General features: G+C 39.5%; 1 protein-coding gene across 2 annotated transcripts in view; it reads right to left on the reverse strand.

Annotated features, from left to right (window-relative positions):
- The window catches only part of LOC141956246 (SAM and SH3 domain-containing protein 1-like), a 572,685-nt gene that overhangs the window by 65,208 nt on the left and 481,215 nt on the right, over positions 1–26,262 (reverse strand). The gene's annotated exons all lie outside the window — the stretch shown is intronic.

Genomic DNA, 26,262 nt, shown 5'->3' on the forward strand with positions numbered 1-26,262 from the left:
GAGTCTAGCTCAAGTCAGTAGGAAAACTCCAATTAGAATGGAGGAAGAAATTATAGTTGTCAGTACTGAGAACTACACTTTACTGGTTGATCTGCGTGTAAAACCACAGGGGAACCTATTTATGGTTATTTCATTCTCAGCCAGTCCTACCCCTAGTGAAGTTATTGTAAAGTAAGTAGTGTAACCAAAAGGGCATCAATAGCTGAGTAAGCAACCACAGTAGTATATATACTCCAAAAAAATTAAAAAAGGATGTGGATTTATTTCTCAATACTGGAGGTCTTTTTGTTCATGCATTCCTCAGCCTAGATGTAAATCTCTTATCTCTGTGAAATTGTACTTCCTATGCCCTTTGTTTACAGAAAGGGTGACAAAATGTTCTTAAGATTCAGTACAAAAAAAAGAAAACCAGACACTATTTTCTGGAAATGCAGGCTTTTAATACTGAACAGGAAATTACCACTGACTGCCATGAAGCGGTGTTGGATCAGCCCACCCAGAAAGTTCACAAGATGTAGAGAGAAGCCTACTCTGCCATCACACGACTGAGTCAGCTCACACTGCTGGCCACGGCAGCCATGGCAGCACAGGATGGCTCAGGGCCACATACGTGCTAGTAAGTGAGGCTGATGCACGGTCGTTGCCCAACTAGGGGATTTTGCCTGACCACACATGGTCTGCGTATCTACTTTTGCTGATTTTATAGCACCAAAAGGGAAATGAAGTCCTTGAGTGGAAGTCAGCATGAAAAGGTGACCACACTCACTTCCTGGCATCCAACAGGAATCCTCTACTCAAGTAGAGCCTGGACCTAGCCCAGGGAAATTCCACAGATGTTCACAGATCAGGAAAGATAAATTAGCTATTTGGCACCAAGCATCGCTCTCTTTCTCCACTAGCTCTGTCAAAATGGAAACTGAGTAAGTTTTGCATCTGGCAAAGACTGCAGGCACATCGTTGCAAATCCTCCTCAAGCACTCTCCCACCCCTGCCTACCAGTCCCCAGGAAAGGAAGGAAAGCTAAGCCCCATGGTCCAAACAGTTCCCATTCACGAGCATCTCATTTGTCCACACACTGCTGAAGACATGAAAAAAGGAGCGTTTTATCAGCTATCCCAATCTTAAAGTTTCAGTATGCCAGTCAGGAGAACCCACTGTGTCCCCAACATGCCATTAGATCCCAACATCCTGATGATTTATCTGTTGCCTTAAAAAGCTTCTTGCTGCAAGTGTTTTTTTAAAAAATATGCTGTTTTTTGTAAACTGTCTTTTATAGGATGCTATCTGGGTTCCCAAGGCTTTACAGAAGTCTTGCTCGAGCAGTCGCTCATAAAGTTGTAGCCCGAAATTGCAATTAGATAGAAAGTTACTACTTTCAGCCTAAAACTATTCAGGCTGAATAGTCAGCTGCATCCCATGTAACAAAATCCTAAAAAAACCTGACTGTATTTGCTTTCTTTTTTCTCCTTTACTGTCAAGACCACCCTGTTAGAACAGGAGCAGTTTTACAGAATCAAGACGACTGTGGAGGACAGAAGTAAGGACAACTCTCCTCTCTCTCCTCTAAAGCTCTACTTTGCAAAACACCTGATACTCCTGTACTGTTGTGATTAACATTCTTACCTGCCTTTCCTGCATAATGATATTTTTCCTATTACTATTTAGACAAGAAACCAAAGGAAAATACTACTCTCGACTGAACTTCTGGCAGAGATCTATATCACAGATTACAGAATTTTTATCAGGCTTGAGCAATTCTATTTATTTAGGTTAAAATCTATTAAACCTCACATTAAAATCCACAGGTTGTGTTGACTTTAATCCAGCAGGATCAGAGCCTTTTATACCAAGGGCTAAACCTAGAAGGCTGAGCAAATGTTCTACCATTGGCATGCTCTCAAGTATGCTATAACATCTTTTCAAAAAATATTTTCAAAGATTAGTTTCATGAAAGTACATCTTTCACCCTTCTGAACCAAACCTTAAAAATAAAACAGGAGAGCTTGGTTTTATAGAAACAGCAGCTGCAGTATCAGGTATCCCTAGCCTGCATTTCCAGGACTCCGGTCTAGACAGAACAGGCATCAGAGCAGTAGGTATTTCTGACCTAGAAGTCTACTGCCCCAGGTAACTGCCCTCCACATGTGCACATAAAGCTTGTCTGAGGTGTACCAGACATTCACACCACCTACAGACTACGTAGTGTTGGTGCAAGGAACCCAACAATCTAAGAAAGTACCCAATCAGGTGCAGACTCCTTAAACCATGGGATTAAATCCAGTGTTTCCCAAAAGTGTCTGATTTACTTGCACAGTTTTCAGATTTAAGGGGCCCTGCCTAAGCCACCTGTCCTGTACCCAGACCCTGTTTGTGCATACTGCACACGTTCAATACACTGTTAAATCACAGTGTATTGAACCACATACAACTACATTCTGTAGAAATGGAGATATTCATAAATTGTATCCAACCCCAAAGGCACACACAAGAGGGAGGGCAAACGGGGCTTAGCGCCAGCTTGTCCAGCTACCCTCAAGGTCCAAGGTTAGTGCAGCACAGAATCTCAAATACTGATAATAAAGCCAGAGAAAGCTGTTAAATATCAGTAATGTTAATATCCTGTAGAGTGAAGCCCACTGAATTTAACCTAGGGACGCTTACATCAAGTCACTTACAGCTGATCTAAACCAATCTCAGCTTGCAGAAACATTTTGTTCTCTCAGCTTTAAAGCCATATTCTTAGCAGTCCTGTTTCCTTTCTGTCTCCTCGTTCACCCCAGGCCGATGCCATCAAGAGGATGGCCACAGGACACGGCCCCGAGGTGCCGGCCGAAGCAGTGATACGGCACCTAGAGGAAGGGAAGGTCCCAGGCGTCGCACTGCCTGGGCACTGCCTGCTATCACCAACCCTTCTGTACTGTGGGTGCTGCTGAAAGTGACGGCAGAGCTAAACTGGTAAGGCTTGGGACCTCTGGTGCAGAAGTGCGAATCGGTGAATTGCTTTTCACAAATCTCTCATTTTGAAAGTAAAAGTCTGTTGTAAGCTTAACAAGCAGGATTTGTGGCTTATGCTTCAAGGCTTAAGTTGTTCACCTTAGGGCTCAAGAAAAAAAGCTTCCTTCACAGGTAGCTTTTCTGCTTACTTTGATCACCATAAATCACGGAGCATACATTTAGATACATTTTCTTTGCAAATTATTGCAGGCTTCTAAATATTGTGATTTTGGTTTTATATACTACCTCCCTCGTAAAAAGCCTAAAAACAGTTTTACAATCATTTCCGAGCTAAGCCTGAAAAACACATATTAGAAGAAAGTACAAAGCACAAAAGACATAGGGAAGAAGCTGGAAACCTATTTCCTGACTGAAATGGCAGGTTTTGAATTCATAAGGGACTTTTTCTCCAGTGATAACTTCAGTTCTTCTGTATGTGACATAACAGATAAGAGGTATCTCTCTGCTTATCTGAAGGTATTGCTGTTCTGCTCCTGAAATACACAAGCATGGTAGAGAAAAGCATCCAAAAGATTAGGTTAGGAAACCAGGGTAAGGCTCACACATTCTAGGGAGAATGCGTATATTTTAATTACTTAAACATTAAGCTTCATCTATGCTCCACACCACAACTTAGTTTAGGAAATTATATTCATTGAATGAATTCCTTCTAATTAGAAATTCATGAACCACTTCACAGTTTCTGCCACAGAAGCTGTATGTATTTGAATCATAAATTTAAACACTCCTCTGCAGATCCCAAGACAGGATTAATCTCACTGTGCAGACAGCAACTGTGCAAAGTGAGACCCAGATGAGTGCTCGGAAAATTCAGCGACATAACCAGTGGAAAAGGAGATGGCTAAAATGCTCATAAATGTATGAATAATATTATGAAACCATTTCAGCAGGTGTAAATAAGGCACCTGTAACAGAAAATTTCTGTGAGAAAATTCTGCCAATCTCTTCCCCCAAGCATTTGCCCTGTTTGCTCCGAACACACATTGCACCTTCTAGTCTAGCTTTTGAAATGATTAAACAAAGCTACATCTGAAAAGATGGCCAGAGCACTGAAGGCCCCTAACGGTTAATTTTACTTTGAGAACAATCATTCTGCCTAGGGTCTTCTACCACACACCATATTTCAGCCTCTGCAAGAGGTTCTGGAGAAGGTGAAGAGAAGCCCTTTTGCAGACACAGCACGGGTACACAGGTAATAGAAATTGTCTACAAGTCACTAGCTATAGGTCACAATAAAGAAATAGAAGAGACCTACCCCTGTGACAAACCACCTCTGAAAGTGTTTGAAGGAATTAACCAGCTCAGTAAGTTTCTGGTGGTACAGATTAGTACAAGTCCCATTTTGATTCTCAAACCACAATCTGCAGACCTTAGCTATTTCAGCAAAGAGCAAAGGCTTTTTGATCCATTACTCTTGCACATTAGAGCCAGAGCTGACACGTGCTAAATGATAACATGCTGCAGCAGCAGCAAAACTCTTAATCAAGAAAATGAGCTATGCAGGAGGAATGGTTTAAAAACAAACAGGATTTCAAACAAATACTTATACATGTGAAATAATAGTCCAAGTGTCTCAGTGCTTCGTACAGCAGTGCAGACATAGGTAAACACTTAGCTTAACTACTGATGAAGTGCAGCTTCAGAGAGAACAAGATGCTACAGCACTCACATGTCTGCTTTTAGTATTAGGTAGGGAAGAAAAATCATGCCTCTCAGCTTGACACAAATGCTGGAATATACTGAATGTAACACATCACAGGGAAAAGCGTTTGACACACTCCCCTCTGCCTACAATAAAAACAGAAGGGTTTTTTTGTCCATCTCAAATATATTGCATTCAACACTAAGGCTGGAAGCCACAGGGGCTGAAAAGCATTCCACGATGATTTTGAAAAACATAATTCATTATCAATTACAAAGAAACTGCAGCTTTTGTAAAGCCCTGTAAGAATGAAAAGGAAGGCAGTGCTAACTCATAAATCCACTTGTAAGAAACGGAGGCAGAACCCAGCTAAATTACAGCACAAAGACAAAAAGCAACAGCAACGGGCTTCAAGAGAAAGGAAAGTCAATACAGGAACACAGCATTCTGCAGCAGGGAAATCAAATACACCTTCTGATCAATTTTCCGAACAAGATGAAACAAGCCCAGAACTATGGTAGCTGTCTCTGTGCTAAAAACATATTAATATAAAGGTGTATATATGCTATTGGGACACAGCAGGTCTCTGATTGATGTATTTTACACCCATTACCTAAATGGTAAAATAGTAAAGTGCTCTTGTGCTGGCATACTGCATCTATACTAGAGCTCTTGCTGGGATCCACAGGATGAGTAAGACCTGCCATCTTCACCTAAAACTCCTCAGCTCTGTCAACATCAAGTTTTATTGTACAGGTAAGGCCAAAAAGAACTTTTGTGAGGAGAAACAATGATGGAAAACACAGTGAAAGATCTGGGTTTCCAGGGAAGACTTTAAGACAGCAAGGGTGTTTGTAGCATTAGGAAGAGCTGTAATGTTACAGAGGGATGAAAAAAACCAAACCAACCACAACAAGAATGGTTAAATGTGAAGCAGGAAAGGGCTCGGGATGTGACACTGGCAAAGGAGGCGTGAGGCAAAGCCCAACTGGACACTGCCTGAAGTAAGGGGCTCTTCTTGTGCAGGAGCTGACAAGGGGCCCAGGGAAGAGTCACTACTTCCTGCAGGGAGAGGGTTTTGGCCTGTAGGAACACAACATAAGCAAGGGAAAAAATAATAACAAGGACTGTACTATTTTTTTTTTTGTTTAATGTGTTAAAAAAAGCTTCATTTCAAATTTTCAAGATTTACACACACATTTTTTTAATTCACCAGAATATTTTAAATAGTTTGGAATATTTTAAATTGTTTTGAATCAGCCAGAAGTATTTCTTAATTGATTATTTTCTGAATTGAAAAATCAGATGTGGAAACTCCTGTAACGCTGAGTGCCTCTACTTCCACTGAATAAAGGAATAAACAAGCAAACAGCATTTGTTACAGTGTACTTTGGGGTAGCAACAGTCTGATCAACCAAGCACAGATGCCTCACCCAGCCACCGGCCCTCTGTCAAGGACAGCTATGGCAGCATGCAGGTACCTCGGCCTCAGTCACTACCTGAACCAAAACCCTCAAGCAGTTAGGAAGTTGACACCTCTGTGAATGACATATCCCCACCACCACCCTGCACCTTGCTTTCCTGTAGCTATGGGGCCAGGAATTTTGAGTGGTTTTGAAGTGAAGCACTCACAGCATCACCAGTAAGACGAAAGTAATCACGAGCAGCTCCTCGCCTTCAAAGACATGGCAGAGTATGCCAAACTTCCTTTTGAATATTGACAGTTCTGACCTGCTTTTATGTGCTATTCAAATTCAGGATACTCATTCCTCAGGGTCAGTGATGTTCTCCATTTCCCTCTGCGAAACACCTTTCAGATCTTACCAATTTTTTATTTTCATGTACATAAAGATGTACTATGTTTGTATTAAGCTTATTTGCCATGTTCTCATTTTCTCTTCAATACTTTCAAGAACAACAAAAGATGTATTTTCTTTTGTAAAGTGGCAAGGAAAGAGAAGGGGAAGCCCAGGCTAAGACCAATGCCTCTAAGAAACTTCTACAGCAGTGCAATAAATCCTTTCAGATGTACCATGGAAAGAAACACAGGCTAACACAAGTCCACTGTATGTTTTATTTGTATTGATACTATAGTTGTGCACTTACACATCAATATCTGTGCCTCCAGCACATGAAATTTCAGATGATCTATACTGCAAATGAATGGAAGCTTTTGTGCTGAATCCATCAATACACTCAAGGCTCAGGGATTCTTATGAAATGGGTTGTTACTGTAGCATTGATGAATTTTTGCAAGTACACTTCCTTTCACATCATCATTTATTGTGCTAGTTAACATTTTAAAATTATGTTGTTTTCACTTTATGTTGTACCACACAATAAGTTACCAGTGAATTATTCAGATGATCTGTAGCAGAAAACACAAACTACAACTGACTTTGAGTTACTAAGGCCTTAGAAACCCTGGTGAAATTTAGAAGTAAGTAAATCAGAAGAAAGCACTGCTCTTTAAGAAACCCATAAAGGGTTCTTTTTTTTAACCACCAGAGATTCATGGGGTACCAGAAATGAAGTCCCTCATCTCAGGGAAAAAAAAATCCACCAAATTTCCATTAATTTCATTCTGGGAAAGCAGTGATTTGTTTTAACATGTTAAAAGGAGACAGATCAAAAAAGTTTCAAAAATTATCCAGTAGAAAACAAGGGATATTTTAGTTTAAAACTTCCCTTCCACTTTTTGGTTTTGTTTTTTTTTTTTTTTAATTTATGTGAAGCTGATAACCTGCAATGACTTTATGTCAGAAACTTCCATCATTACAGTCATTGTAATATGCAGATTGGCTACGGCAGTAAAGTTAGACAGTTTTCTCCAGTTCTCTTACTTGAGACACCTCACATTACAAAGACTCAAAACAAAAAACAAATACACTGGGAAGAGATCCAACTCTTTCTGTTGGATCTTATAGCTGTGGTGGGCAAAACCAAAATTCACAACTTGACAGCACCATGGGCAGTGAAAAAAACCCACCAATTTGTGAGAAATCTGACGCCACCCCAGGCTGCCTGTTGCTGCTATCAGACCATGCTCTTCAGAGCTCATGACCTCCTCTTAGCTTAATAAGCCCCTGGGAAAATCTGCACCTATATCCAAGTTTCCAATTTTAAAAAGTCTGTATGTATAGAGTCACATATACCTACTCTGTGTTTTCTGTTAAACATAAAATCAAACCTTTCAAAACAGGACTAAAGCCTTTATTTAATTCAAGAAAATCTACCAGATTTAAGACTACCTCGCACCCAGCATAAATTTCTGGACGTTTTACTGCTACTGCTCAGGAAATGGATTTTTCTTTTAAATTTTTAGAGACATGAAAGAATCCAGTAAAAAACAGGAAAAAGAGACAACAGAACCATGTAACAGAGTTGACCTGAGCCAGTATCCCACATCCCTGGTAAGTAGTCTAATCATGAGGCTGTGCCCACATGCACATTTACCGGTCTTCTCATCTTTCCATGAAGAAATACAGCTTCCTGTTGCATTCTTTCATGCAAAAATAAAACTTTTTTGTTTTCTAACCAACAGTAAAAGTGCACCTCTTTTTTCTTCTTTCAGAAGTTAAAACAATCAATAGCTGCAAGCTCAAAAATGCAGATATTCTGGACTCAGGTCTTCATCAGCCTTTCAGCCCTAGCTTTCAATCCTTCTATTCTCAGTGGTTTAGACGCAGTAGGCCTTGTCTGCTGATTTGCACTTTCAGTTTAATGTTTTTAATCCAGTTTAGTTCCCCCTTAGAGACCATGTTCATTATTTCATGAAAAGACCCCAAAGTTGTAACAATGTAAGATATGCTGCATATGTCATGACTTATAAACATGGAAGGCTGAGGGGGTCTGACCTTCATTTCAGCCACTCTGACAGTGGAAACAGCAGGAATACAGATGAGAAAAGGTTTATAAAAAACTTGCTATCACGCAAACTTGTGTCAGCATATGGGGAACTGACTCTTCAGTGACATTTTTTATTACAAGAAACTCATTCTGAAGAAACAGTTTCTTTCAGGATCCTTTTTAAGAAGGCACACTCAAAGCAAGAAAGAAACTGGTCATACTGGGAAAAGTTACAGGTATTTTTAAATCTGACTTTTATAGCCATTTAAAAAGCAGAATCAACATTTAACCTGAAATCAAACCAGTTTTGTTTACTGTGTAGGTATATGAAACTGAACACCTGAAAATTAAGATGTGTAGTATGAATTCATTCCCTAGAGCTAAGCATTGAACTGCTCACTCTCAACCTGCATAAATGCACTCTAGGAATGTGAGGGGGTGAGGGAAGAGACACAAAAGTTGATAGTTGGATGCTAACTTCAAAGTCTCCTAGAAAGTGAGGGAGAAATTAATTTCTTGAACAAGAGAACTGAAAACAAATTAACCATATTAATGCAAAAAAGGATTAGCCCACAAATTGCCAGTCTGTATGTATACATCCTCCCTGCTATAAAGACTACCTTTGATAAAGAAACTTTTAAATTAGCCATTCTCTCTTTACCTTTAAAATGGAAGCCTATATTTGATGGATGCTTCAGGCCAGATCCTTGCTTAAGTCTTCATCACTGGCCATCACATGATGATTATCATCAAACTAAATTTCAAATCAACTCTGATGCACTGTATTGTATTTTTTAGGCCCAAAGATGACATTGAAGATTGTTCCCATCAGAGGGAAAAATTATTACTGAAGGCCATTATACCATTTGGCACAATTTTGTGTATTTACAAAGAAGATATGCAGCATCCTTGTTTGTTAATATTAAGAAGTAATTATTGCCCTCTACACATTCATGATAGAAATCTGTATCTACATAACTACTGATAGAAATATTCTTCACTTTTTCATTTACTTTTAAAGTAAGACTGGACTAGAAACTCTATGCCATAGATGGAGTAGTTAACAGTAATGGCCCCAAGTGGCGGTGCAGCAAATGGAAGCCGAGCTCTATGGTATTAATGCTGCAGCAAGTTTTGCTTTGAAGGGTAATGGTGCCTCAGTGACATATGGCAACTCCAATACTTATCAGCACAACTGCTGGTAAGGGGTTAAATTAAAGGCTTCAATCACACCATTAACAGCTCCCACTGTTGGGCCAGGCTCCAGCCCAGCTGCAGAGCTCCAGCCAGTTCTTGCAAAGCTCAGCTGTTCTGCTGAAAAGGCACAAGTGGGCTCCTGACACATAACCAGCACTTGGGATAGAAGGTGGGTTTTGCTCTGGCACACTGGCCAGACAGCAGAAAAGTGGTTAATACACATTACAGTGATTCTTAAATTTAAAAGGCAACAAATCCCAATTCTGAGGATCCATCAAATAGCTGTAAAACACTCATCCTTTCCTTCGCTCAAAGCAGGAGGCTCAGAGACTTTCCCGGAGGACAGTGGGGACAGAACCTCTCCCCAGGGCCACAGCAGTCTCCCAATGAGATAACACTTGTGCAATCCCTACGGCTGACTCCTGTTCCCTCCAGCCCAGGGGCATCCCACCTCTTTCAGGCCAACGCAGGACAGTGATGCACAATTCTGCTTTGCCTTGTGTTTTTACACAATATGCGGTTATCCCATCACAGACTGAGTCAAGGACTTTTCCAAACAAAAGGCCAATTGCTGGACGATGACCAAACCCAGTACCAAGAACCTCTGCAGAGAAAAAAATAATTATGACACTGTTATGTGCTGCTTAGAGACAAAGCGTTTGAACCTCAGCAAAGAGCTGCCCTTCAGTAATCACAGAAAACTGAGGAATTTGTAAAGAAAGCTGCCACCGCTGCTCCAAGCAAATTATCTGCATCATCATCCATAACTATTCACCAGAGAATCAGGAGTGCTCCACTAAGGCCTTACAAATGATTCTCTCACATAACGTTTTCTCCTTGTGCAGTTAGACTACATATTCACAGTTCAGCTGCTTAGGCCATTTTATTCCTGAAGTGGCAACTACAATGAGCTTCTTCCCAAATTCCACTTGCAACTTCAGTCTTTCTCTCCACCAGACTGTGGGTCACACTTGACTTTAAGGACGCGCAGAATTGGCAATGCAGAAACAAATGAAGCACAAGTGCAGAGCAGACTTGCACTCCAAGAGCCACCCACAGTTTTTCTGTGACGCGATGTGTGCAGGTAGCACATGCACTTCATTCCATCAAAGCTTGTATAGACTCTGAACTCCCTCAATGCACCTTATTCATCCTATCCACTCAGCGCCACATTTTACTATTAAAGGAGTATTGCAGTCACAGGTAAACAAATTATGGCAGAAAAATGCCATGCATTGCTTTGAAATTTGATAACTTGTCTTCCAAACATACATAAAGTGAAACAGCCCTCAGCAATCAGTAACTATTTTTGTTCAGAGGTTCATTCAAAACGCACCCCTTTTGCTAAGACTGCTGTAAAGAGGGTGCTTATGCAGGCTATCCAGCAGTACAAGAGTTGGCCGTAAGTTACAGGGATGTCCTGACGAGCTAGGTAAAACTAGCAAATTAAGTGAGTATTCCTCATCTTTACTGTGCAGAGGAGGTTCAGCCCTCCACATGCCTCAGCAGAATTGTAAAACTAAATAATTGGAAGGAGGACATTTAGAACTATAACACAAGAAATGCCTTTGCAACCCTGGAGGCCCACTAGAGCAGGCATGCTCCACATCAAGCCCAGATGATTTAAGGACAATATAAAGGCCATCTTTTGATGTCTTGCTGCACAAACTTGGGGCTTCATCATGACTCCTACTCCATATAACTAAGCCTTCCCAATCATCTTCTAAACAGGTGTGTACACTGAACAGAAACAGATCAGCCAAACAAAACCCCAGAAGATAAATGAAATATTATGGGCAACAAACTAACAAAGCACAAAACTAGAAGTGACAAACAAAATGTTGACAGCTGGGATGCACATCTAGTGAGAGCAAAAGGCGACTCTATACTGCAATCCTCAAGGTAGGAAGTACTGAGCCAGACCTCATCCTGCAAACAGATAAAATACCTGGAATAAAGAACCTTCAGCAAAACCATTAAAAAACCCAACCAATTGCACAAACCCCTCAAAGAGAAAAGCAGTAGCAAAGGTACAAAAGAAGCATAAACTCCCAAACATCTAGTAAATCAGACCTACAAGCCCAGAGACTACAGTATTGCTATGAGTGATAACAACTCTCAATTACAATCCAAACCAAATGGCAGTCAAAAGCTTTAGACTAGGAAAAATCTATTGAAGCCAGTTAATAATTTGCTGCCAAGCCCTTTCAATGCTGCTTTGTCATTGCTGGCAAGCCCACAGAGCAAGCGCACTGCAAGCTGCCTCCCTGCAACAAGCAAAGGGTTTGCTGCAGGAAGGGAGCGTGCTGTGTCTTGTCTCCTTCCCACCAGCAAATATAAATTACGCATGCAAAACCCAGTGAACAAATGACCAAACACCCCATTTCTGCAAATGTCATTGTGTAAGCGTTATGACTCAGTTTGCTGGTAGGCCCTTCAACTAAATTAATTTACTGTGGTAAGGAAAATCTGAGCAAAGTAAAATTTAAGCTGTACAAACACCTGCAAGAGTTTCTAAATGCCTAGGGTTTTGCAGCCAAGACCTGCTTGTTTGGGCAGGTGCTGCCACTGTTACGGGAGTGTCCATGGTACAAATTCCTCTGCTCAACTGTCTTCACAAGGGAAAGCTGTCCTGGCTTCTTGGAAACAAGTCTGCTCTAATCACAACAGCAACAAAAAGTCCTACTCAAAACCTTTTTTTTTTTTTTTCTGCTCAGACTCACTCTTATAGCCCCTTGGGTTTTTTTCCAGGTTATGGCCCTTACAGGGTTTGGTTACAACAACTTGAGGCTCTCATCAGAGCATACACCATTTCTTTAAAAGTTTTTCTTGTTTTAGATCCAGTTCTAACACAAACTCTCCTCAATAATAGTCTCTTATTCAAGGTTACATGTACTCTGTGACTAAGTGCATGCCAATGGATACAGAGTGGGTTTTCAATTTCACAAGATTCTGTTAAAAACAAGTAAAATAAAATTAGTACATTAGTAAATGTAGCTGAAACTACATAACAATCTCTTGTATACTACACTAGACTTTCACAGATACCAACAGGTCTTGCTATACAAAATAAATAAGTGTACTGCAATGTGCTCAGGGTGCTACTTCCTTCTAATAAATAAACTGTGGTTTTATGTATTTTCACTGGCTTTTAAATCAGGAAGAGACATACAGTGCAGTTATTCAGCATCAAGTTATCTTCCCTTTCTAGTCTGCATTTAACTTAATCTATTATCATTCTTTTATATATATATATATATATATTTTAATACCATCTTTCAGAGAAATTGAACGTTTAGGACAACAAAGTATTTAAGCACATGCCTGGCAACAATACTCACATATTTAAGCTTTGGCATGTTTTTGCCAGGATGGAGTCCTGATCCCACCAGACAGTAAGTGAAGTTAGTAAGTAATACAGGATACCTTCATTTTTCATCACACAGGATTGTAGTTCCTGTAGAAACTGCAGATTTCACATTTCACAGTGCCAAAGCTGCTGTTTCTACACAACTAACCAAGCCTTTAGAGGACAGACAGATCTTTTTAGATCTGGAAAAAGCCAATCCCTCACTGTACAAGCATATCCAGAGGCTGCTCTTTGTCAGTTCATCAGATTACAGGAGGAAAGAGAAGACGGTGGAAACCGGTCAGCACTAGGAAAGATTGGGGGCTGCAACAATGACAGGAAAATTACCTGAAGCCAGTTTCATTATTCACTATTCCTCGTAAGAGCATGCAAATCCTCATCCTCACACCCAGGTATACTCCTCATGCACAGAAATTCTGTGAAGGCTCCTATGACTGCTAATTTGCAAAAGTGGATGTAAAAAAATTCCTTAGATGTCAAAGACCTACTGGTACTCTGCACTTCTGAAAACAAGCTCCAAATCTTGATGAAATTGAGATGCCAAAACCACATTAATTTCTGATTTGAAGCAATGCTTCAGATAGAAAAGAAAAAAAAACCCTGAAAAATCAATCCACCATTTGCTGTTAACTTTGTAAAAAGTACATGATGACACTAGACCAGGGAAGTTATACTGGTATTCATAACTAACTTCTTTCTTCTGTTTCCCTGCCCTTGACAAGTACTCAATTCTAGCTCCTTGTAAGAAATGTATGGCAAATGTACATACTGAAACAGAGGCCTGTTTTCAAGTCACACGTAGCTCACTAGAACTTTAAAATGACAAAATTTAATCTTAAATAATGTGAGAGCATTGATCTGACATGATCTTTAACTTTACACTTTTTAAACAATAACTAAATTTCCTCCCATCTACCAGCTTGAATTGGACACTACCAATTACATACTCAATTATTAGCTTTTTCTATTGACGGTTTTGTTTGCTCACTCCTTCAGTACCCTTCAGATCTTATTAAGAAACAACTTTTAACAACACAACGTTGCATGTTTCAGAAGGCATGGATTGAATGGATTATTACAACTCTCTTGCAGCTGCCCACCTCGACAAGGTCTTGAAGTGCCTGCAAAGATTCAAAATGCTGCTACTGTTGTTTAGGTACCAAAATGTGAGGTTATCTCAGTAGGTCACTCCCACTCCAGTCCCTTTACTGACTATACAAGGTATCTGCTGTAAAAACTGTTCTTCATGGCCTTTGCCTATTTGCTGCTAAATTAATCTGTTTTCTTTGCACGTCCTTGGCTTCTCTAGCACTGGCAAATACTCGTCTTTTATACCATTCCCTTCTATCACTTCAAGTCTCAGTGTTAGAGGACAAAAAGACATTTTGCAGTTTACTGGAAAATGTTAGCTGGTCAGAATGAAAAATGAATGATCTGTTTGCTTTAGTATCTTGAAAATCAGTTTCTTAGTAGCTACAAATGTACTTGTAAACATTATTTTCAACAAGCTTGGAATTATTGAAACTGTTTTGGCTAGTGGTCCATGTAAAACAGGAGAAGGTACAGAAAGATCACTGCAGTTTTAGAGGTTGGCACGCAAAGTTAATTTAAGCCTGTTTCTCTCTTTCCAACTTCATCTCCCATCTCTGTAATTCCAGCTGTACTGCAAGCCATAAATTTTGTTGTCCTCCACACCAGGGAAAGGGAAGTAAAAGTCTTCCTAAGAGGAAAGCAGTCTCCCCCAGAGTTTTCTTCTGTGTATTTTGCACTTTGTACTGCCTCAAGTGAAATATTTGCTTTTTAGAGCTGTTTTTACTATACACTGTCCTGGTCTCTGTGGGTCCTGCTCCCAAGGGATTTTTCCACAGCTACACACTTAGAGAAGTGATTTATGTGGTGACCATGAAACACACAATGCCCTGGTATTCCGAGGAAGAGAAAAATGAAACCAAAACCTACTCAGCCTTAAGACTATACCTCCCACCAGGACAGCCACTGGGTTCGTGTCCATCATACTGCTTTGAACACTCTCATTTGTTCTGCTGAAGAGTGGATCAGCAGCTCCATAGGCAAAATTGGGAAGAGCATGGTGTGATGGTCTGAAGAGAACAAGGTGTAAATCCCAAACACACAGGAGACTACTTCAGAAGATGGTGCTCCTTAAGGGCAAACAGCTTGAGACAAATGAGCAGCGCAGTGCCAATGTATCTGTAGATTACATTCGACATTAGAGTGCTGTGGTCTTCCAATAGACAGCAAGGCTTCTCATGCCTACTGCTCCTCCTGCAATAAAATGGCTTGATGCAGCACTGAGTGACTCTATGACAGGTTCACACAGTGAGCCTACAAAGAAAAAAATTCTTCTTGAAGCGAAGCTCTGGCTTTAAATACTCTGAACAAGCCTCTCCAGGATTTAGGAGCCTGAACTGGAATGACCCAGGTTATCAACTTTTAAAAAGTAAGAGGTAGCTATTACTGGTGCCTGTTCTGCCTCAAACTGCCAAAACCATTCGTAACATGCCTCCTACAATGCCCAAAGACAACATGAAGAATTGTTTGTTAGAAAGACAAAAAGCACATCCTCTGGGAGGTGGGAACCCAAACCACAAAAAATGCAGCACAGAAACTAAAGCACTTCCCTTCTCACCTTCTCCGAATGGCATTACCAAAACAGTACAAGAGAAATCTAGACATTAAAAATACTCAGTGTCTCTTCCAGTTCTGCTACTAGCTTTCTACACTACCTCAAGAGAGTTACTTAAACCCTTTGTGTGTCAATATATTTATCTGGAAACAAGAATTTTTACCTACTGTACTTCATAGCTTTGCCAAAGCTTTTGTGAAGCTGTCTGAACACCTCAGAAGAGACACAGAGAGGTATAAATAACTGGAACTACAGCATGCATCTCTTTTCCTCAGTGCCCTGTGTTTGTAGCTGATGGCCATCAACACATGCAGTCTCAACTCAGACCATGGTGCAGAGTCAGCTGCCCCAAAGAGGATTCTACTACTGCCCATTGCCAAAACTAGCCCTTGAAAACCATCACCGAGATGACTGTCCAAGAAAATAACCACAAAAAATTCTGTGACTGTTTCCTACTTAGTCCTAGACAAACCACTCACTCCATATTCTTATGGGGATGTGTATATGGTGTTTCCACCTGTGTATTTTTATTAGACAGACTAGATTTTAATTAACTGGATCACTAAAGGCAGGGGTTGCTATCTCCGAGTTCAAGAAAGCAGCAAGGGACAGCACGTACAGAGAGGAGCTACTTTACAAATAGGCTTTGTGAAAGAAAAGTTAGCAAAGGCCCAGGCAAACAGATAAAGTTGAATAGGTTAAATAGTTCACCCTACCTTATGTAACTGCATAGTTATTGTCAGGTCCTTAATTTCTAAACAGCCATTTTGAAAAAAAAAAAAAAAAAAGGGAGGGAACAAAAGAGTATAACTGCTTCTTTATGACAATCCAATTCCCTGAAAACTCTTTTCTTCTAAATTTGCCCTGCGTTATTAAAACCGTGTGTGCCAAGTTGAGATAACATCTCTTACTGTTATAATTTTGATCTATGCAGCAATTAATGATTTGCTCTGTCAACTCTGGCTCTGATTCTGGATACACACACGAGCAGCCCTGCAGACTTCACGGACTGTGACCGTACTTCTACCACTCACATAAAAAGCCCAACTGAATTATCCAACAATTTTCTTCCTTGAACTTCCCGCTTTGAAAAAAACATCTAGTAATTGTGCTCTGAAAGTGGACTGAGGAGAATGTGTCAGCAGTTAGCACTGTGCCCCTAATTAAACCAACCTATTTATGGTCTTCATAAATTCCCTCTGTAGCCATAAGATAATGGTTTCTATATGCCATTTTCACAGTATATGCAAATGTTTTCATATTATCATCACTGCCTTGATGACTCTTTAAGTTAAGGTCCTCATCTACCAATACAAAGGAAACTTAAGCTCTGTCTGCCATGTATTAATGAGAAACGGGAATCAACCAGAGCGCCTTCCACTCTACCAGAGAATTTTCTCCTGACTGCATAAGCACATTACATTTTCTAGATTATTTAAAGAGACAACACTATGAATATACTGTTTGTTTCTCTTCTTCTGACATAGCCTTGCTTAAGCAGAAAGTCCTTACATTTTGTTGCAATTCCTTCAAATGCTAATTTATGTTCCTTTGGAGATTGTTGCTTTCTGCACTTGGACAGCCTTTCATATATATCTGAATGAGTGTCCTGAAATTTTCATCAAGTTCATTCTCTGCACATTGCCACATTCAACACTTAGAAGCTTAATTTATTTTCTTGCAATTTTGAGAAAATTTATCTTGGCAAATGAAAATGCAGAAGTGGTCCACAGCCAACTGTCAAGAAAATGTGGAAACCAAAAGCAGTAGAATATCCTGTATATGCCACCAGCACTACCTGTTTGCTGTGTTCTTTCTCAATGTCACTGAAGAGGCATCATTTGTCATTAGTTAGATCTGGTCACTGTCCCATCACAGGCTTGATCCACACACAACCAATCAAGTGAATGGACTTTGTCAGTACCTGCCAGTTCAAAACAAAACACTTCCAACAAATTATTTAACTTCTGTATACCTCTGTTTAACCATATGTAAAATGGATACTTTAGCATCCACATTTGTGCAATGCACAGATGAAAATCACACATAACAATAATCTGCATATGCAGTAATAGCATAGCACATGGTAGTGACATGAAAGTACAAGAAAGTAACTCTGCACAGTGCTGACATCTGTCATCTTCAGGTCAGTCATAATCCACTAAAAATGTGTTTTCAGAAAGAGATATCATGATGTTGGCTAAGGACAGAAGCTATTTTGCATGATAACTTCTTAATCATCTTAGTTTATACTTCTAAAATTAATTTCTTACAGACAAATCAAGTGAGCACTGCAGAAGTCTCCTTTCACAGAAACACCTAGGTTGGAAAAGACCTTGAAGATCATCCAGTCCAACCATTAACCTAACACTGACAGTTCACAACTACACCAGATCCCTCAGCGCTATGTCGACCTGACTCTTGAACACCCCCAGGGATGGGGACTCCACCACCTCCCTGGGCAGCCCATTCCAACACCTAACAACCCATTCTGGAAAGAAATGCTTCCTAATATCCAGTCTAAACCTTCCCTGGCACAATTTGAGGCCATTAACTCTTGTCCTATCGCTTATTATTTGGTTAAAGAGACTCATCCCCAGCTCTCTGCAACCTCCTTTCAGGGCGCTGTAGAGGGCGATGAGGTCTCCCCTCAGCCTCCTCTTCTCCAGACTAAACCCTCCCCCAGTTCCCTCAGCCGCTCCTCGTACGACCTGTGCTCCAGACCCTGCACCAGCTCCGTTGCCCTTCTTTGGACATGCTTGAGTCATTCAATGTCCTTCCTGCATGGTTTTAAATTTTTTTTTGATGAAGAATGCTATTTTCCACAGAAAAAGGAGGGTGGTGGCAAAACATGAAAGTAATTTCAGGAGGACTGTTTGTGAACAGGGTACTATTTGTGAACAGGGTACCCTGTGAAAGTCAGATCATAAAATAGTCTGTGAACTAAGAAAGTGGCAGACAAACTCCTATATTAAAACCAAGAGAGTTCTCCCCATCGTAAGACATGTTCAGGTTATTACTTTTGAAACAATAAAAACTAAATCAGGATTTAAAAATACAATTCCACAGAAAAACAGAATGCCCAACAATCTGAAATAAGGTACACTTATTTTTTTTTTTTTTCCACAAAGCAACTATATAATCGTAAATCTAAGCAACATAGTTTGTAATTCATTTCAAAGTCATCAGGCACAGGAGGAATGCAACTGTGTTTAGTTTGCAAACGTCTCAGGAAAATTTAAAAACATACAAAATAGCAGGTATTAATACTACATAGAACTGAGAAAAAAAACAGATAAACACTTATTTTTACAGTTCAGTTTTACTGAAAGTAAGGTTGGATAGCAGTTGTGTTAAAGCCTGAGTTGACCTCTTGTCTTGTCTTTACTGTAGCAAGCAATAAATAAGGCCTTCAGGGTTCAAGATCAGGTAATTAATTACTAAATTTATGGAAGGCTCCACTACAGAAATCAATAAATAGTGTCTAAAGGTGGCACTATGAATAAAACAACTTCATAATACTGGTAATGCCACATGAGAGGATGGCAAAATTTTTCTACATACTAAGTATATACCAAATCAATCCAGAGAACATAATTTGCATTGAATAAACTAACATTTTGCACAGGACCTCAGTGCTGAGACAGGTTAAGTTCTCTCCCATCTTTTTTCAAGGTCACATGTAAATACAGGGGGTTGTCTGGACCCTTCACTATTACCCTTGCTACAGACTGACCCTTTCCTACAGTGGCATGTGCTTTTCAGAAGGAATTAAAAAAAAAATATCTACATCAATTAAGATGACTAAGAAAGCATATAATGGGACTGATCAATTAAAAACTGCCAGCCCAGAATCTTGCCTAATTTTTGCCAAAGCTAGTGTGATCTATGTAAATATATACATATGTATTTTTTTAAATTTGTACACCCATATACATATTGGATCAATAAATATATGCTTGATCTCTGCCGATAAATTAAGCAAGAAAGGTGCAAAGAGAGACTGTTGTCTACTTCTATTACCAAGGAGCAAAGGGCTGGAAGGTACTGTCGTTGTCCATTACACAGACAAAGGTTGTTTTCATATAAGGCTTCATTCTAGAAAAACAAACATGTCAATCCACAACCACTGCTAGGGAAATAACTGATGAAAAAGCTGGTTATTCAGGCCTAATGTTTAGAAATCAGATGCTATTCAATATGGAGAACTGAAAGGTACTGCATTTAAACAGAATTACCCAGACAAAGAGATCCAGGGTGGGGAACATCTGGAGAGCTAACAGGTTGGCAAAAAAAGGATGTAGGGATTACCTTGAATCATAAACTAAGCATGAGTCTTAGCGTCATGCTGTTGCATGAAGAACCACCATTGTATTACAAATATAAACAAGATAATGGTGTGCTACCAACTCTTGTGCTCTAGTCAGTCCTGCTAAGACCTCAGATGCAATCACATGCTCAGCTTCTGGTAGTTGTTCAAAAAAGGGCCAGCAAATTGAACAGAGTCCAGAACAAGAAACAGTGATATTTGTGAATGGTCTAAAAAAAGGTGGTGTTGAAAAGTTAGCACTTTAACCTGTGGGGAGGAAAAAAGGGGGAGGTGGGCATTGAACATAATACCTTTCATAAATATAAAAAAAGTTCCTGTAAAGAACATTTTTGGCATCCATGGAAGGCAGGAAAAATTAGAGAGATGTCTAAGATACCAATAAGAAACACTCAGTGGTAAGGACTATGCACATCAGAATAGTTTGCCTAGGGAGATGGTAGAATTAACATGCTGGGACAGTTTTAAGGACAGGTCAGATCAGCATCTTTCAAGAATGATAAGCAGATCTGAATCTGTCTTGGGGCAAAGGATGCATCAGGTGATTTCTCACAATTATAAAGTGAAGCCAAGGCAAATTCCACAAAGTATACATTTGGCAACCCATCTTCAACCACACACAAAAAAATTCAGATCTTGCTATAATTGTGTTTCACTTCTGGTTTATACATTTCACACATAACTACAACAAGAATTTCCACTCCTTCATTTGCAATGAGGCAATTTTATCCCAGAGAGGTGTTGCAACCTTAATCCATTGTGGTGGAGATGCACACTGCTTCCAGTGATGCCTAATCCAAAACCAGAAGAAAAGCTAAATACACCAGCTTTTCATTTATTTTGTGTTTCAAGAGACATTTTACATTCACACCACCCTCAACTCAGAAGTCTTCAAGGGAATGTTTTTTGCACAGATTTCTGTTCTTTTACATTCTTTCTATTGATATTTGGCAGAAGTAGCATAGCTTCTTTCACAGAGCTCCCACTCTCCATGACATAGCAACTCAGGGAGGTTAAGTATGAGAAAGAATAAGTAACACAGAAGAGTGGAAGAAAAGTATGGTGCAGAAGGCACTCAAGGAAAAGAGAAAATGAAGAATGTGGGACAAAGTGAAGGGAGAAAGGGTGCTGCAAGGACTCTTCTACTCTAAGAGAAATGGACGTCAAGCTTTGAAAAGACACATGGGTAGAGTGAGATGAGGAAAGCTGAGCTGCTATAGGAAGGGATGGAAGAGGAAGATGATAGGGACTAGGTAAGAAGAGCCTTAAGAATAAAGGTGTCATGGAAGGAGAGTTATTACAGATCAAAGATGGAGTTTCCTCCCATAGCTTTGAGTCTCCTGTAACAAGGCAGTAGAGAGGCACCATCTGAACTATTGCTGAGGGGTAGACATGTGGTAATTCTGGAATAACACAGCTTCCTCAGGTATTTTATCCTACATCCGCTCTGGGAAAGAGGTTGACAAACCCAGTGTTGGTAAACAAAACCTTTCATCTGTCACTTAGCAGCTCTGTAACAGCAGTGGAAATAGAAGTCTTATGCTCAAACCTAGAGATAAAAACTATTTAGACAGTATAATGCCAAACACATGGTAATAATCCATGACATTCCCCATTTTTAACATATCTTGACACTAAACATAACTGCATCCATGTTGCTCTGAAGCTGCTGGTAACAGAAGGGGTACAAACATTGACATGCTTATGTTTCAAGAAACTTTTTTTTTTTTGTGAAACCCTCCTCTGCAGGCTTACAAATTCTTAGTCAAAAGGGTTTACCATATTCTGAAGATAGTGAACCAGGTCAAGAAACAGGTCCAACTTCTGTAAACCTTGTTCATCTATCCAGTCCTCAGATGAGCAACAGCAGCTACTGACACCAGGATAAGCAGCACAATTCATGCCAAACTTTTCTTAGTATGATACATAGGATGAATTTCTGCACATCCGTGTTATTCAAACTTCACCAAAGCTGGACAGACAGATAGTCAATAGGTTCCTTAAAAACTTTTAATAGGCCACATTTTATTAAAAGAGCTATTAAAATTACATTAAATACTCATGAGTCACACTTGTTCACAAGAACCCTCAATTTCATTTTCACTCTACTTTTCAGACAGCTGGGAGACCAATTTATGTAAGACACCCTTTTAGCTTTCCAAATCTCCTTTGGTGTTTCTATTAGCTGTTAAGTGAAATGTGTCATTTCCCTCCAGTTAAAGAAGTGATACAAGACGCAGCTCATTTTGTTATAATTTAATTTTGGGTGTGTTTGGGGTATGGTTAATGCAAGAGTCTATGTGCTATGGGGTCAGCATTTCTGTATTACAAGTGTTACATTACCTAAAGCATTGCCACAATAGAATATGTGCTCATATGGAAAAGGTTCTTTCAGGTGTATAAACATGAATGTTGCAACCAAATTTTTAGGCTTTACTCATTGATAAGGTGTCTCTCCCTGCAAGTAAATGAAGCTGATAACTTTCAAGGTGTCCCTCAGGTAACAAAGAACCCACCAGAAGGAATTGCCTTCGCAGTAGGAAACAGAATGGCTCTACCTTATACAGAAGATTGAATTCAGATTATTTTTTTTTTTTTAAGTAAGGAAATTGTTAGGAGTTAGGTCTTGGCAAACCATTGTGATCTCACACAGAAAGTACTATTTGTACTACTGTTTTCAAGTCTGCTAGAGGGTGAAAAAGGACTGTGTTCATAAAATTTTAAAGTAAATGGGTGTAAAAAAACCCCTAACCACCAACCCCACACCCCAGAGATCGTGAAAAAAATTTCAAGAACACTAGCTTTTTAAAAGAGTCCATAAACTTATAGGTAGAGATTTGAAAAATACTATAATAATCTTTAATGAGAGATTTCATACTTGAAGCATGATTCAACAGTTGCTACTGTGCAACTAGAAATATCCTGTCACAGGAATCACCTCTAACTATCTCAACGATAATGATAAAACATTCTTCAGTGCTAGGAGGACCCCAAGATTCAATAGTGAATAATTAAAGCAGCCATTTATGTCAAAGGCTGAAAGGAAACACAACAGAGAGTTTTCTATAAAACAAATTATCTTGAGAGCCAATTGTGATGTCTTGCCCTAACTATACTTTTACTGTCAACAAAGGCCACTCTTGAATAGTTCTTGGTTTAGAAATCTGAATAATTTCAGTCAGAAGAATCTTAATGCACCACTACTAAGAAGAGGAGATCAATTGTATTTGCACTATTTAGAGAAAACAATAAGTATTTCCTGTTTCATGTAGCATGGACATAGGAAAAAAACACAAAGTGTTTCCTACCATACACTTCGCTATGCTTCCCATGAAAGTGACTTTTGGCAAAATGCCCATCTCCTTAAACTTCATTATGGACCTTAGATTTTTGGTATCACTCAGCTAAAATGTCTGCCTGCTTTTTTCTGCATTTGTTGCCTGAACTATGGTCACGAAGACATTTCTGGTTTTGTAATTTTTAAGAGCAGAAGAAATGCATTAAAGATGCAAACCTGAGGGATATTCATGCCCTGCCATTGCTCCAAACGAGGCTATAATGCAATGAATACCTTTTGTATTCCAGGATCATCTTAAGTTTTAAGAATAGTCTGCACAAGTTCAGTGAAAACCTAACAGTTTAAAGTCCTCTTGTCATTTTGTGAAGCGGGACTAAGACATGGCTAACTTCAATTTTATCTTTTTTCCCCCCTTAGGTCCTTTCAGGTGCATAAAACACTCTATGAAGAAGCTGTTCAACATATGAAGAAACTGTTCAACCTTTCCATGACTCTCTTTTTCAATCCTTTCATTTCTCTTTTCTCATTCATTTAATCTTGGAGCTTGAAAAGTTTCAGAGCAACCTATTGTAGTAGGAATCAGAGCCTTGACTGTGGTTCACCACTTCACCTGCAGTACCTATAATGAAAAGGTTAAAACTGCTACTCAGAATTTCCTCCTTTGACCTCATGACTCATCAAATTGAACCTGCATTATGGCCAGTGACCATGACAAGGCTCACAGAGTGTGCCACTGAGTGATTATGTTTCTGGCAAGCCATGACATCCGTTCTAGCTCTAACTCTTAACAGAATTGAAACATTTTTTTAAAAGTACCTTAAAATAACCAAAGTTATGCCACATTACTGGATTTTGGTTATTACTTATCAACATACTTTTAAATATGTTATACTGATATGGTATCCTGATCAATGCAGACAGTTCAGGGGTCCCGTAAACAAAAATAGCTCGTTGCTTTATGGCCTTTTTTTTCCCTTGTAGCCATAGTGCGTCACCTGTTTTTTCTTTACTCCAGCCTAGTTTTCTAGTGACCTACTCACTGCACCTTCTAGCATTTCACTCCTTACCCTGTGAGAAAGCAATGATCACATTCCCTTCTTTCCTCTTCTGCCTCACAAATGCAGGGAGAGGTCCCAGCTCCTGGGGCACCTGCTCCAGACTCTTTGGATTTCTTATTTCTCCCTCACTGCCCCAAAGCTGAGGCTCCTTCCCTCAGCACCCATCACCTCCTGTGCCTGGCAAGTCTAAGTATCCCAACAAAACGTACAAGAGTGGAAAAATTGAGCAGGTAGATCTAAAGAGCATGTCTAGTTGCCAAAAATTATGTTCACCTTTCTCTCCTCCTAACCTCTTTTACTCTCTTTGGATCAAAAATTCAGTTAGAAAAAAAATCATGGCTACTTAGCTTCTGTAGTAACTGTTTACCTAAGCCAAACTGTAAAACATTGAAAAGAATGTATTTAAATTGTTTTTCTACATGTTTTTATCAACATGTGTTCCATGTCTAACTAGCCCTTGTCATTCAGTCCTGGAAAGCTTCCTGAGATACTTTATATTTCTATGTTACCAAAGTAAAGTCTAATAGTTGATGGAAATCATGGTGTTTTTTCTTTTCCACTGTTAAAAAGAAATTTTGAAGAACATTAACATCTTAGCAAATCAGGATGACAGCTAGAAGACATCTGTGTATTTCAGAAGCAAAGGTGTAAGTTTACAGGTACGACCTGCAATTCAATAGCCACAACAAAACTAATCCACTAACGCTAAATGTAACTCAGTTCAAAGAAGGAAAGCTACTAAGTCCCCCAAAATGCTTGTCCAGCCCAGCATTAAGCTAAGTTCTAGTCTTGCTATTAACTTGGGAGGCTACTCATAAACAAGAGATCAAGGAAGATAAATTTGCCTGCTATTGTCTATCCTACAAACAAAAAGTAATCCAAACTTACGGTGTCAAAACCAGTGAGTTTTGCTAGAGGGTCAGCAGCTTGCCTCTTTTTCAGAGTATCACTCTGATGTGAAATAACCAAATCACATAAAATAATAAAAGAGGAAAAAAAAATACCCATTAGGCTTAGATTCATGTTTCTGCTCTGGTCCTAATAAAGCTGTTGAACCCCGTTTAAAACACTTGAATTATTAAACTTTCAAGTGAAGAAGAAAAGATTCACTAAGTTTGTGGAGAAGATGCCTACCTGGAAGATGAGGCACCAGTATTCCCATTGCTACACCAGGAACTGTTTATATATGTGAACAGGGTTGATCAACAGATAAGGTTAAGACAACTACAGAATATTAAATTGCAGAGCACTCCACTTCAAGATAGGAGATAAGAGTTCAAGTTTCCTCAAGCACAGTAGAGAACCGAACTTGGTTTTTCTACATTGCTGGATCAAACCCACCACCTCTTACTTCTTTGCACACCATGCCCTTCATTCCTCATACTTTCCCACAGGTGTTCAAAATTAAATATTTAGTTTGGGGTTTAATGAAATAGCGTTTTTTTTCCCCAGCCATCACCAACTGACATTATTGCAGTGAAACTGATGCACCGTTGAAGAAATGAGAAACTGCTCCATAGTGAAGTTACACAGCTCTCTGACTCTGCAATTATATTAACATTATCCCTGCCATATGCCTAATTATTTAAAGTAGAGGCAAGATGGTGGGACAAAGAGATGGCCGGCAGTGAGCTACTGACCAGTAGAGCTAGACTCTTTACCAGACCACCATACTCCAGATGAAAATAGGACAGTTCTCTGAAAGATGCTAGATCAGGAATGCTGCAATACTGGAGCACAATTTTAAGATACATCTGACTTCCGTTTTGTTTAAAGTGTGGTCTAGTGGACTGAACTTTAGGCTTGAGCTGCAGGTCACCTAGATTGTCTGTCACTCACTGCCCATGCAGTGCTTAATTAGC

The sequence above is a fragment of the Athene noctua genome, chromosome 1 (assembly GCF_965140245.1).
Source record: "Athene noctua chromosome 1, bAthNoc1.hap1.1, whole genome shotgun sequence".
Lineage (NCBI taxonomy): Eukaryota > Metazoa > Chordata > Aves > Strigiformes > Strigidae > Athene > Athene noctua.